Source organism: Rhipicephalus microplus, chromosome 3, assembly GCF_043290135.1.
Source record: "Rhipicephalus microplus isolate Deutch F79 chromosome 3, USDA_Rmic, whole genome shotgun sequence".
Lineage (NCBI taxonomy): Eukaryota > Metazoa > Arthropoda > Arachnida > Ixodida > Ixodidae > Rhipicephalus > Rhipicephalus microplus.
Genome location: NC_134702.1, coordinates 71,274,556 through 71,286,953, shown reverse-complemented (window position 1 = coordinate 71,286,953; position 12,398 = coordinate 71,274,556). Strand labels below are relative to the sequence as shown.

At 52.7% G+C, this 12,398-nt stretch overlaps 1 protein-coding gene across 1 annotated transcript in view; it reads left to right on the top strand.

The window, feature by feature from the left end:
• Positions 1-12,398, top strand: part of LOC119161007 (solute carrier family 35 member G1) — an 83,536-nt gene that overhangs the window by 37,588 nt on the left and 33,550 nt on the right. The window lies entirely within an intron of this gene.

Below are 12,398 nucleotides of genomic sequence, written 5' to 3'. Positions count from 1 at the left end.
CCGCATAACCCCCTGAGCATACATGGACTACCGTACAGGCCCCTAGCTTTACGCATCTACCAGCATCATGTCAGAAGCATATACTGACCTTCCCATCCCTAAGTACTACGGAGCAGCGGACGATGGACCCGTGCGGGACTGCTTCGACCTGTTCGAGCTCCACGCTACCACTGCATCATGGTCGGAACGGGATATGATCAACTTTTCGAACTACGTCTCCGGTGAGGCCTTAAAATTCGACCTCACCCACATATTTCAAAACGACGAGTCATGGGAAAAGATCAAACAAGAAATGATCGTTTGGTTTAAAGAATACAATGACAACTACACAAAGATTCACTTATAACCCACCATCCACAGACAACCGCGCTCCGTCGTCACAGTCAAAAGCAGTCTTCACGCATGAACCCACCTCCTACTTTTCCATCGCGTGGTACTTCGGTTGCTCACAACGCCCACCTCATGTCTCACATGTTTACTATATATGGTCGAAATAGAGCAGAAGAGCTCTCAGCGTACTCAGTTAAGCCCGGGACCTACAGTTTAGTTTCATGCGCCAGAAGAACTCGCATCATTCGTTGCACAGAAAGGCAGCCATTCCCAACTGGAATTTGACCAAACCACGCCTGTTGTGGCGTCGTCATTGAGAGCGCAGCCATCTGAAAGCCCAAACACGGTAGGCTCGGAAGCGACTCTGACAGGTTTCCAGTTGCCAGAAGCCTACGTAATGAATGCTATCGAAGGCTCCTCTGATGTTCCTCCAGACAAATTTGTCCTAGCAACTTCGCTGCCTGAAAAGCGTTGCAACAGCTGCCAACTGGACACATCAATCTATCAAGAAAACGGGCATGATGTTCAAGAAGCGCTCCCGCCTCAGCACAATCTGATGCAACAGCAGCAACGCCAGCAAAAGCAAGTCCAAGAATTCCAGACACTCCAACAGATACACCGGCAAGGACGATGACGCAAAGTAGGCCTCTTAAAACAAATTCAAGACGTGAGGCATCTTCGCATAAGTATCGGCGGCAGAAACGCATTTGGCGCAAGAGATCAAGACTGCGGCTACGAGTACAGCTCCGAAACCACAGAAAACGACGACAGAGACGAGAAACACCATCTGTACAATGCAGAGACCAAGACATCGTTCTGATTTTATCGGCTGCGACCATCGCACTCGCAAACTGGAAGCACACCATCTGTTCCCACCACGACACACAACTCGACGCCTTCAACATTCGAACTTCAAATGCTACAAGGACATCCAACTTTGTTCGTTCCTCACAAGAACTCAACCGATGTCATCACCAGTGCAGATCTCCAGGGTGTGGTTATGCCACCCAGGACGCAACAGCCGGCCTCGTCCACCCGAGTTCTCTTTGATATGGCCGGACTGCTTTCCTCTGCTGTAGATTTTTTGTGCGAGTTAAGGAACTCCCTTCTCAAATGGAACTATGGTGAATTTTGACATTTTTCGCTCGCCTTAACACCCGTTTTTGTTGTTTTGTTAACACTCTGACGCGACTTCTTTTGGGGAGAGGGAAATTATGTAACGTAAGAAGGTAGCGATGGTTAGGAGTTAGAAGTAGAAGCCGAGAAGGAAGAAGTGAGAACGGAATGAACATGAGGTATGGGCCAGGCCACGTCTGCCGTATATATATATATATATATATATATATATATATATATATATATTGTAGGCATCTATTATGCGCTTCATCCTCATCTAAACAGCAGTCAATCATCATCATATGTTCTGGCTGACAATCATCATTTGCTTGGCACGAGCGCTTCTTTGTCGGGTCCGTTGCGCTTGTTCGTTCCCGAGTTCACGGCCAATAAACCTCGCTACAACCGAGTCGTCATACGTGGTGGAGGTGGATTGACGTTCCCAGTACCTCTACTTACAACGCCTACTCGCTGGAGCTCCGTTCAGGCCGCCGCTTGGACCCTCAGTCCGCCAACATGTCTCAGAGTGAGTGGGTGGATGCCCTTTCGGCTCCCGTCTCTGCGCCGCAAGCCGTCACTGCGCCGCAAGCCCCTCCTCTTTACATCGCAAACCACCAGCGGGACCCTCCGATCTTCGCTGGTCTCCGCGGCGAAGATGTGGAGGACTGGCTCGATAACTACGAGTGGGTAAGCGCAACTAATCACTGGGACGACTCTAGCAAGCTCCGCCGAGTATCGCTTTATCTCACGGGCGTTGCCAAGACATGTTTCTTGAACCATGAGATCGACCTCACCGACTGGCCTGCCTTCAAGCAGCAGCTTCGCCAAGTATTCGGCACGCCAGCCGTTTGATCCGCTCTAGCGAGGAGGGCCCTAGATACTCGCCAACAACATCCCGGCGAGTCATACACATCTTATATCGAGGATGTCCTTGCGCTTTGCCGGCGCGTCAATTCTTCGATGTCCGAGTCGGACAAAGTGCGCCACATCCTGAAGGGCATCGGAAGCATTGCCTACAATGCCCTTGTTGCCCAGAATCCTTCTACTGTCACGGACGTCGTCTCTACGTGTCAGCGTCTTGACGAACTTGATTCTGTTCGCCTTCAGTCGGGCAATAGTGAACACCGTACCGCAGACCGGGACCTGCGTGACATGATACGGGAGATCATACGAGAAGAACTTCAATCAATGGGCATCTCACAACCTTCTCCATCTGTCACACAGCCTTCAAGCATGGCCCTCCGTGACATCGTAAGGGAGGAACTAACATCATTCACCGGTCCAACCTACGTCCAGCCACCTCCGTCTAGCCCTCCAACGTACGCGCAAGTTGCGGCCGCGCCTCCTCGCAACGTAAACTCTACTTCACCGGTGCCATCATTCACGCCGGTTGCTGCTGCACCACCGGTCCACTTCCGGCCAATCCCACCTGACCCTCCGTCAGTCCACTTGAGTGCGCTATCTCCCGGTGTGCCGAACGACCTCTACTACCCGCCTTGGCGCCCGTCTCGCCCAACATGCTTTTACTGTGGATATCGTGGCCATATATCGCGCTTCTGCCGCAAGCGCCAGCAGGACGAGCGTCGCGGGTACGACATGCGCGAACGGGATTTTTCCAGAGGGGATTCTTACGCTCGGCGTTATTCATCTGGACAGCAGCGGTCTCCATCTCCGCCCGCGTCGACTGAGACGCGGAACACTTACCGTTCAAGCCGACGCCGATCACCTTCGCCCTTCCGTCGCTCCTCCTCTCCTCTTCGGCCAGCCTCGTTTACTACTGATAACCGGTCGGAAAACTAAATGATGCAGTTTTCGGAGGAGAAACTGCATGTAAGAGTAGGACTCATATTCCTCCAGCACGCCCGTTCAACATGGTTTCTGTTACGGTGGAAGGAGTTCTCGTGGACGCTTTGGTGGACACCGGTGCTACAGTTTCTGTGATTAGGTATGATTTGTGCAAACGCCTGAAGAAAGTAATGACACCTTATAATGGACCCAATCTAGTCGAAGCCCAGGGGAACGCTATCCGCCCTTTTGCTCTTTGTACTGCTCGTGTGTTTATTGATGACATTTTGCATTGCATCGAGTTCACTGTGCTTACCCGGTGCTCTCACCAGCTAATTCTAGGGTGGGACTTCCTATCTTCTTCTTCAGCCGCTATATGTTGTGGTGAACGGACTCTGCACCTAACTAATACGGACTCCATGTTCGACGAAGGCGTCTACAAGCCTCTACGCCTCTTCGCTCGCGAAGATCTCGAACTACCGCCACACCAAGAACGAATTGTGATCCTGATCTCTAAAGACATCGACCACGGTGACGTCTTGGTGTCCCCTTCATCGACTTGCGTCGCAAAAGGCATAGCCCTTGCATCAGGTGTCGTACGCTTTCCCCATGACTCCGCGCTCGTCATTGCTACGAATGAAACACCAGAGAAAGTTCTCCTGCCAGAGGACACTGCAGTAGCCTGTGTTGTGGATGCTGAGCCTGTCAGCGTCACGCCACTTAACCCTGCCTCTACCAACGACCCTTCTATGAGTAAGCCTGCCTCATCCTCTCCCTTCACAGCTCTTATCAGAGATGACTTAACAGCTATGCAGGCGCAGCAGTTGCTTGCGTTATTAACGAAACACGCCGATTCTTTCGACACCTGCTCTTCAACGTTGGGCCGAGCTACCACTGCAGCGCATCGCATTCAGGCGGAGGGAACATCTATTGTACATCGCCGCCCGTACCGCGTGTCTCTTGCTGAGCGAAAAATCATCGAGGAAAACGTCGCTGACATGCTCTAACGAGAAATAATTCGTCCATCAACTAGCCCTTGGTCATCCCCTGTTGTTTTGGTACGAAAAAAAGATGGCTCCGTGCGCTTTTGCGTTGATTACCGGGCACTTAACAACATCACACGCAAGGACGTATACCCCATGCCACGCATCGACGACGCCCTTGATTCACTGCAAGGCGCCGAATACTTTTCAAGCCTTGATTTGCGTTCGGGATATTGGCAAATTCCCATGCACGATGACGACAAAGAAAAAACGGCATTTGCAACCCCCGATGGCCTATACGAATTTAACGTGATGCCTTTCGGGCTCTGCAATGCGCCCGCGACGTTTGAACGCATGATCGACACCGTCCTGCGTGGTCTGAAATGGAAGACGTGTCTCTGCTACCTTGATGACATTATCATCTTTTCATCAACGTTTTCTCAGCACCTGAGCCGCTTGGATGACGTCCTAACATGCCTCGCCGGTGCGGGTCTGCAGCTCAACACTAAGAAGTGCCGTTTCGCCACCAAATCCATCAAGGTTCTCGGTCATGTCGTCAGCAAGGACGGTATTCGCCCTGACCCCGAAAAGATCGCTGCCGTCCTTCGATTTCCATGCCCCACAAGACTTAAGGATTTGCGAAGTTTTCTTGGCCTCGCATCATATTTTCGTCGCTTCATACAAAATTTCGCTTCAATAGCTGCGCCACTTCACAAACTACTTGCATCTAATGCACCCTTTGTGTGGTCCGAGGAATGTCAGTCGGCGTTTCACCTATTGAAGAAAGCTTTGACGTCAGAACCTGTACTCTGCCATTTTGATGACACCGCCTCAACACTCCTGCATACCGACGCCAGCGGCAGCGGTATAGGTGCTGTTCTCCTCCAACGCGATAACTCTGGACGGGAAAGGGTCATCGCATATGCTAGCCGAGTGCTAACTTCTACCGAAAAAAACTATACCATCACTGAGCAGGAGTGCCTCGCTGTGGTTTGGTCCATACAAAAGTTCCGTCCTTATCTGTACAGCCGTCAATTCACCATCGTAACGGACCACCACGCCTTATGCTGGCTTTCTACAATGAAGAACTTGTCCGGACGCTTGGGTCGTTAGATTTTACGCCTACAAGAGTATTAGTTTGAGATTATTTATAAATCGGGCAAAAAACATGAAGACGCCGGCGCTCTTTCTCGTTGCCCCCTACCTACAGCGTCGTTCGACACTCCAGCTGCCACCTCCAACGACACCAGTGCGGACGTGACTCCCACTTCTGTTGCCTTGCTCGCCTCGCTGTACCAACCGCCAATCGACGATGAACAACCCTTTCGTTCTCACCAGCAGGGTGACCCGTATTGTCAGCGCATTATAGACCACCTTTCAGGAGCTACGCGTCCACCCAATGCACGCCTTCGTCGACAACTCGAGCACTTCAAGTTTCAGGACGGTGTGCTGTATCGTCACATATATCATCCTGACGGCACACGCTGAGTACCTGTTCTGCCACGCGCTCTTCAACATCATGTACTTAACGCCTTTCATGACGATTTGACTGCTGGCCACCTAGGCTTTCACAAAACCTACGACCGCATTCGAAGCCGCTTTTATTGGCCTGGGATTTCTACCAGCGTAGCAAAGTACGTGGGTTCCTGCTCTCCATGCCAACTTCGCAAACTTCCGACATCTCCGCCGGCTGGTCAGTTACAGCCAATGACGTGCCCTACAACACCTTTCGAGGTCGTCGGTGTCGATCTTTATGGACCCCTTCCTGTTACTGGTGCTGGAAATAGATGGATAGTCACCGCCGTAGACCATATGACACGCTACGCCGAGACAACTTCAGTAGCTACAGGTTCAGCATCGGAAGTTGCTGACTTCGTCCTTCAGGCCATAATACTACGTCATGGTGCACCTCGTGTACTTCTGAGTTACCGTGGAAAGGTGTTCTTATCACAGCTTTTAGGTGAAGTTCTTCGCGTTTCTGGTACCACACACAAGATGGCGTCTAGCTACCATCCTCAAACAAATGGTCTGACCGAGACATTTCATCGAACCCTTGCCGACATGATAGCCGTATGCATTCAACCGGATCACAGAAACTGGGATAAACTTCTACCGTTCCTCACTTTCGCCTACAACACCGCTGTTCAGTGCACAACAGGCTACTCACCGTTTTATCTCGTTTACGGACGTTCACCCACTTTCTTTATCGATGTTTCCTTCTTCACCAGCAATAGCCCTACATCACCATCTTCTTGCGAAGAATATGTTTCTCGCCTTGCCCAGTGCCGCCAGCGCGCTCGTATGAACACGGAAGCTACGCAACAAGCAAGGAAGGCCGTCTACGACACCTCTCATCGTGTGGTATCATTCCGACCGGGTGACGAGGTGCTGCTATTGACACCAATTCGCACACCTGGTCTCTGCGACAAGTTCCAGCCTCGATTCATCGGCCCATATGTTGTTTTAGAGCAGACTTCACCTGTCAACTATCGTGTGACGCCTCTTTTCGTGCCAATTACCGTCGTTACCGCAGCACCGAAATTGTACACGTTTCGCGCATGAAGCTTTTCACACGACGTTCCTCGTCACCTTGACTACCCGCCCGCAGCGGCCAGGCTGGCCGCTTCCACGGGGGGGGGGGGGGGGGAGGGGGGGATCAGTGTAGGCATTTATTATGCGCTTCATCCTCATCTAAACAGCAGTCAATTATCATCATATGTTCTGGCTGACAATCATCATTTGCTTGGCACGAGCGCTTCTTTGTCGGGTCCGTTGCGCTTGTTCGTTCCCGAGTTCACGGCCAATAAACCTCGCTACAACCGAGTCGTCATAATATATATATATGTGTGAAGAAGAAGATGTGCCTGCAGCGAGCAGCATCGCCAACGCCCGGCTCTCTCGGCTCGTGCTTCGGTTCGTTGCTGTGCCGATCGCTGGACGGTTGTTCACGCTGTCTCGTCGCCGACTTTAACGGCTAATAAACCTCCTCACATTTGGTGGAAGGTGCTGTTGATCGCTGTCGCTACACCCTGGAGCTGCGAAGCCGCACGCTACCACCTGTCATGACTGCCAACGCCACTACATCGACGCCTTCGCTCCAGTTCAACTGCCCTGGCCATCCTACGCTACGGGAGCCGAAGGTCTTCAGCGGTGCAGATGGGACCGACGTCGAAGACTGGCTCGAGCACTACGAACTGGTGAGCGCCAACAATAAATGGGATGAAGCCGACAAGCTGGGCCACGTAATATTTTATCTCACAGGCGTCGCTGAATTGTGGTTTAATAACCACAAACACAACATCCCCACATGGAGCGTCTTCAAGACGTCATGTGCTGAAGTGTTCGGTCGGCCGGCTGTCCGCAAGCAGAGGGCAGAACAGCGCCTGCGCGTCCGCTCTCAGCAGACTGGCGAGACCTTTACCAGCTATATTGAGGACGTCGTCGACCTTTGTCGACGTGTGAATGACACCATGCCCGAATCTGACAAGGTCAAAAACATCCTGAAGGGCATCGACGATGGCGCATTTCAAATGCTCTTGGCAAGGAATCCAAGCACAGTTTCTGAAGTCGTCAGCTTGTGTCAGAGCTACGACGAGTTGAAAAAGCAACGCACTCTGACTAGGCAGCCTCAGCCTGGTGGTGAGTCGCTGTCCAGTTTCGACTCCATGCCGGACAATTCATCATTGCTTCAGCAAGTCCGAGCCTTCGTCCGTGAGGAAGTCGCCCGCCAACTTTCCCTAGTGCCCTTTACTCACGAGACCACCACCCGTCTACCTGCCCCGCTTCGCACTGCTATATCGGAAGAGGTTGCACAAGCTGTTCCTCTTACGCACTACGAGCCACCTCTACCTAGCCGTGGTCACTGCCCGGGTGGCGCACAGCCGGTAGGCGCTCCTGTCACCTATCCGCCAGCCGTTCAGCCTGTGGCCGCACCCCTAACGTATGCAGCGCAGCCCGTGGCTCCTCCTGTCGCCTTTTCGCAAGAGATGCAGCCCGTAGCCGCGCCGCTCACATATGCAGACGCTGTACGTAGGCTCCCGCAACCACCCTACACCACGCGCTCACAGCCCGCACACCCGGCTGCTTATACTGCACCTTGGGCGGCAGCACCAGTCGCCAATCCCTGGAGGACGCCCGATAACCGACCGATTTGCTACGCTTGCTTCACTCCCGGACACGTTGCTCGCTACTGCCGCCGTCGACCTCAGACGTTCGGCAACTATGCCCGGTCGTCGCATCCCGGCAGCCAACCATTCGTCCAATACGGGCCCGTCTCGCCACCTCGTTATGCGCCTCCTGACCACCTTGACTTCCAGCCGCAACGCGCACCCTCTCCTCGTCGGCGATCGCCCTCCCCCATGCGTCGCCGGCCCGGACCCTCCGACCAGGAAAACTAAGCAACGCAGTTCAAGAGGCAAGAACTGCGCCGTTTTCGAACTGTCTAAGCCCTCGCTCTTCTCCTGCTAACGTGGTCGCAGTAAATGTTGAAGGTTATTGTACTTTCGCCCTTGTGGACACTGGCGCCGCTGTTTCTGTTATTGCCGCTAATCTCTGCCGTTTATTACGCAAAGTAACGACGCCGCTTTCCGGACTGTCGCTTCACACCGCAAGCGCACAGCAAGTAACGCCTCTCGCAGCCTGTACTGCAAGAATCTCCATCGAAGGCATTCTTTACATCGTGGATTTTATTGTTCTTCCTGTCTGTTCGCATGACGTCATCCTCGGGTGGGACTTCCTATCCCGCCACAATGCCGTCATAGACTGCGCACGCGCCGAAGTTGAGTTTTCACCCTTGTGTGATGTCCCATTACTGGACGCTCCTTATCAGCCGCCGAAGTTGCTCGTTCATGAAGATACCGATATTCCGCCTGGAAATTTCGCCCTTGTTCCCGTTTCATGCAACGCCTACCCTAACGCCACAGTTCTTTTTATGCCTTCCGATATCTTCAAATGTCGTCGAGCTTTGCCGCTGCCTTTCGCAACAATTGACCTTGCCGCCGGAAGAAGCAACATGTTCGTAAGCAATCCGCTTTCCACACCTGTCACATTGCTTGCGGGGGAATGTATCGGCCGCGTGCAGGATCTCGACCCTTCGTTTATGTTTGATGTCCCGGACGACTACTGCGACCACCCAAAAGCACTGTTGGCACTCGGGGAGTCGTCCAATGATACGTTTTCCAGCGCCATTGCCGACACTCTCACTCCCACCGAACATGCCGACCTGCTGGATCTTCTGCATGAGTTCAGGAGTTCGTTCGATGTTTCGCAACCTCAACTGGGCCGCACATCACAAGTCAAACATCATGTTGACACCGGCCTACACCAGCCACTGCGTCAAAGACCATACCGTGTCTCCGCTGAAGAGCGCCGCGTCATCAACGATCAAGTCGAAGATATGCTTCGTAGAGACGTCATTCGACCATCTCACAGTCCCTGGGCGTCTCCCGTCGTCCTGGTGCGTAAGAAAGACGGATCTATTCGATTTTGCGTGGACTATCGTCGTTTGAATAAAATAACACGCAAGGACGTCTATCCTTTGCCGCGCATTGATGACGCCATTGACACCCTTCACAGAGCGGAATTTTTCTCGTCGCTAGATTTGCGGTCTGGCTACTGGCAGGTCCCAATGGCAGAAGCTGATCGCCAAAAAACGGCATTTATTACACCAGACGGACTATATGAATTTAACGTCATGCCCTTTGGGCTTTGTAACGCGCCTGCCACGTTTGAACGTCTTATGGATAATACGCTACGTGGTCTCAAATGGAATATGTGCCTCTGTTACCTCGACGATGTCGTGGTTTTTTCCCATGACTTTCCTACGCACCTCCTTCGTCTCAGGCACGTTTTGAGTTGTCTGACCAACGCTGGTCTGCAGCTTAACCTGAAAAAATGCCGCTTCGCTGCACGCGAGCTCGTCATCCTAGGCCACATCGTGTCCAAGCACGGCGTATTACCAGACCCAGCAAAACCTTGAGCAGTTGCAGAATTTCCCAAGCCGACGACCATGAAAGAACTTCGCAGTTTTGTAGGCCTATGTTCCTATTTCCGGCGCTTTGTTCGCAATTTTGCATCTATCATGTCACCGTTAACCCAGCTTCTTCGCGGTGACGTGAACCTCACCTCCTGGTCCCCCGCATGTGACGTTGCCTTCACTACTCTGCGCCGTCTGCTCACTTCCCCACCTATTCTTCGCCACTTCGACCCGACGGCTCCTACCGAAGTGCACACTGACGCCAGCGGCGTCGGGCTAGGCGCGGTCCTCGCTCAACGAAAGCCCGGCTATTCAGAATACGTTGTAGCCTACGCTAGCCGCACTCTGACGAAAGCCGAAACTAATTACAGCGTGACAGAAAAAGAGTGTTTGGCTCTGGTGTGGGCGCTTGGAAAGTTCCGGCCGTACTTATACGGCCACCCGTTCGATCTAGTAACTGATCACCACGCGCTTTGCTGGCTCTCCACGTTGAAAGACCCTTCTGGCCGCCTTGCGCGATGGGCACTCCGCATCCAGGAGTACGACATTCGCGTCGTATACCGCTGCGGACGCAAACACTCTGACGCTGATGCTCTGTCCCGCTCACCTTTACCACCAGATCAGACGTGCGGAAACACTTGCCTCCAGACCTTGTCATCACTAAATCTCGACTCGATTGCCACCGAACAACGCTGTGACCCGTGGATCGCCTCTCTTATCGAATATTTATCTGGCATGCCCAACCTTCCAGTATCTCGATCTCTCCGACGTCAAGCTTTCCATTTCGCCATCCGCGATCAACTTCTTCATCGACGCAACTACGCTCCCGATGGCCGCCGGTGGTTGCTGGTCATTCCACGCACTTTACGATCGCAAGTATGTGCCTCCCTTCACGACGATCCGCAATGTGGCCACGCCGGAGTGTTCAAAACATATGAACGCCTTCGCCATCGCTACTACTGGCGCGGCATGTACAATTTTGTTCGTAAATTCGTGCAGTGCTGTCCTGACTGCCAGCGACGTAAATCAACACTGCCACGTGTGACTGGCGCATTGCAGCCACTTCCATGCCCTGCCAAGCCATTTGATCGCGTCGGCGTTGACCTCTACGGTCCCCTTCCATTGACACCAGATGGTAATTGGTGGATTATAGTGGCGGTTGACCACCTGACACGCTACGCCGAAACAGCCGCTTTGCCGAGCGCTACAGCTCAGGATGTCGCCTCTTTCATTTTGCAACGCTTTATCCTTCGGCATGGTGCACCTCGAGAGCTCCTTAGTGACAGAGGCCGCGCTTTCCTTTCCGAGGTCGTCGAAACTCTGCTTTCGGAATGCCACGTCATTCATCGGAAAACAACAGCATACCACCCGCAGACTAACGGACTAACGGAACGGTTCAACCGCACGCTAGGTGATATGCTCTCAATGTACGTGGCATCTGATCATAGCAACTGGGACCGTGTTCTCCCGTACGTCACGTTCGCGTATAACACCGCAATACAAACCACCACGGGATTCTCACCTTTCTTTCTTCATTACGGACGCGAGCCTTCCCATACAATTGATACCCTACTTCCTTACCGTCCTGATGCTTCCGAGTGTCCACCTATCTCCGATGCTGCTAGACAAGCCGAAGAGTGCCGCCAGCTCGCCCGTGCGTTCACCTCGGAAGAGCAACAACGCCAGAAAGAAACCCGTAGCACCTCTCTTCCGAATCCCAGCTATGCCCCAGGGTCTCTTGTGTGGCTTGCCATCCCATACCAAACACCGGGACTCTCCTCGAAACTTGTCCCCCGGTACGAGGGGCCTTACACCGTTTTGGAGAAAACATCTCCGGTTAATTTTCTAATTGAACCAGTTTCCCGATCGGACGACATGCGCCGGCGTGCACGTGACATCGTCCATGTTTCCCGACTGAAACCGTACCATGAGCTTCTGCCTGAAACTTCTTAAGTCGCCAGGATGGCTCCTTTTTCAGCGGGGGCGATTGTGAAGAAGAAGATGTGCCTGCAGCGAGCAGCATCGCCAACGCCCGGCTCTCTCGGCTCGTGCTTCGGTTCGTTGCTGTGCCGATCGCTGGACGGTTGTTCACGCTGTCTCGTCGCCGACTTTAACGGCTAATAAACCTCCTCACACACACACACACACACACATATATATATATATATATATATATATATATATATATATATATATATATATATATATAT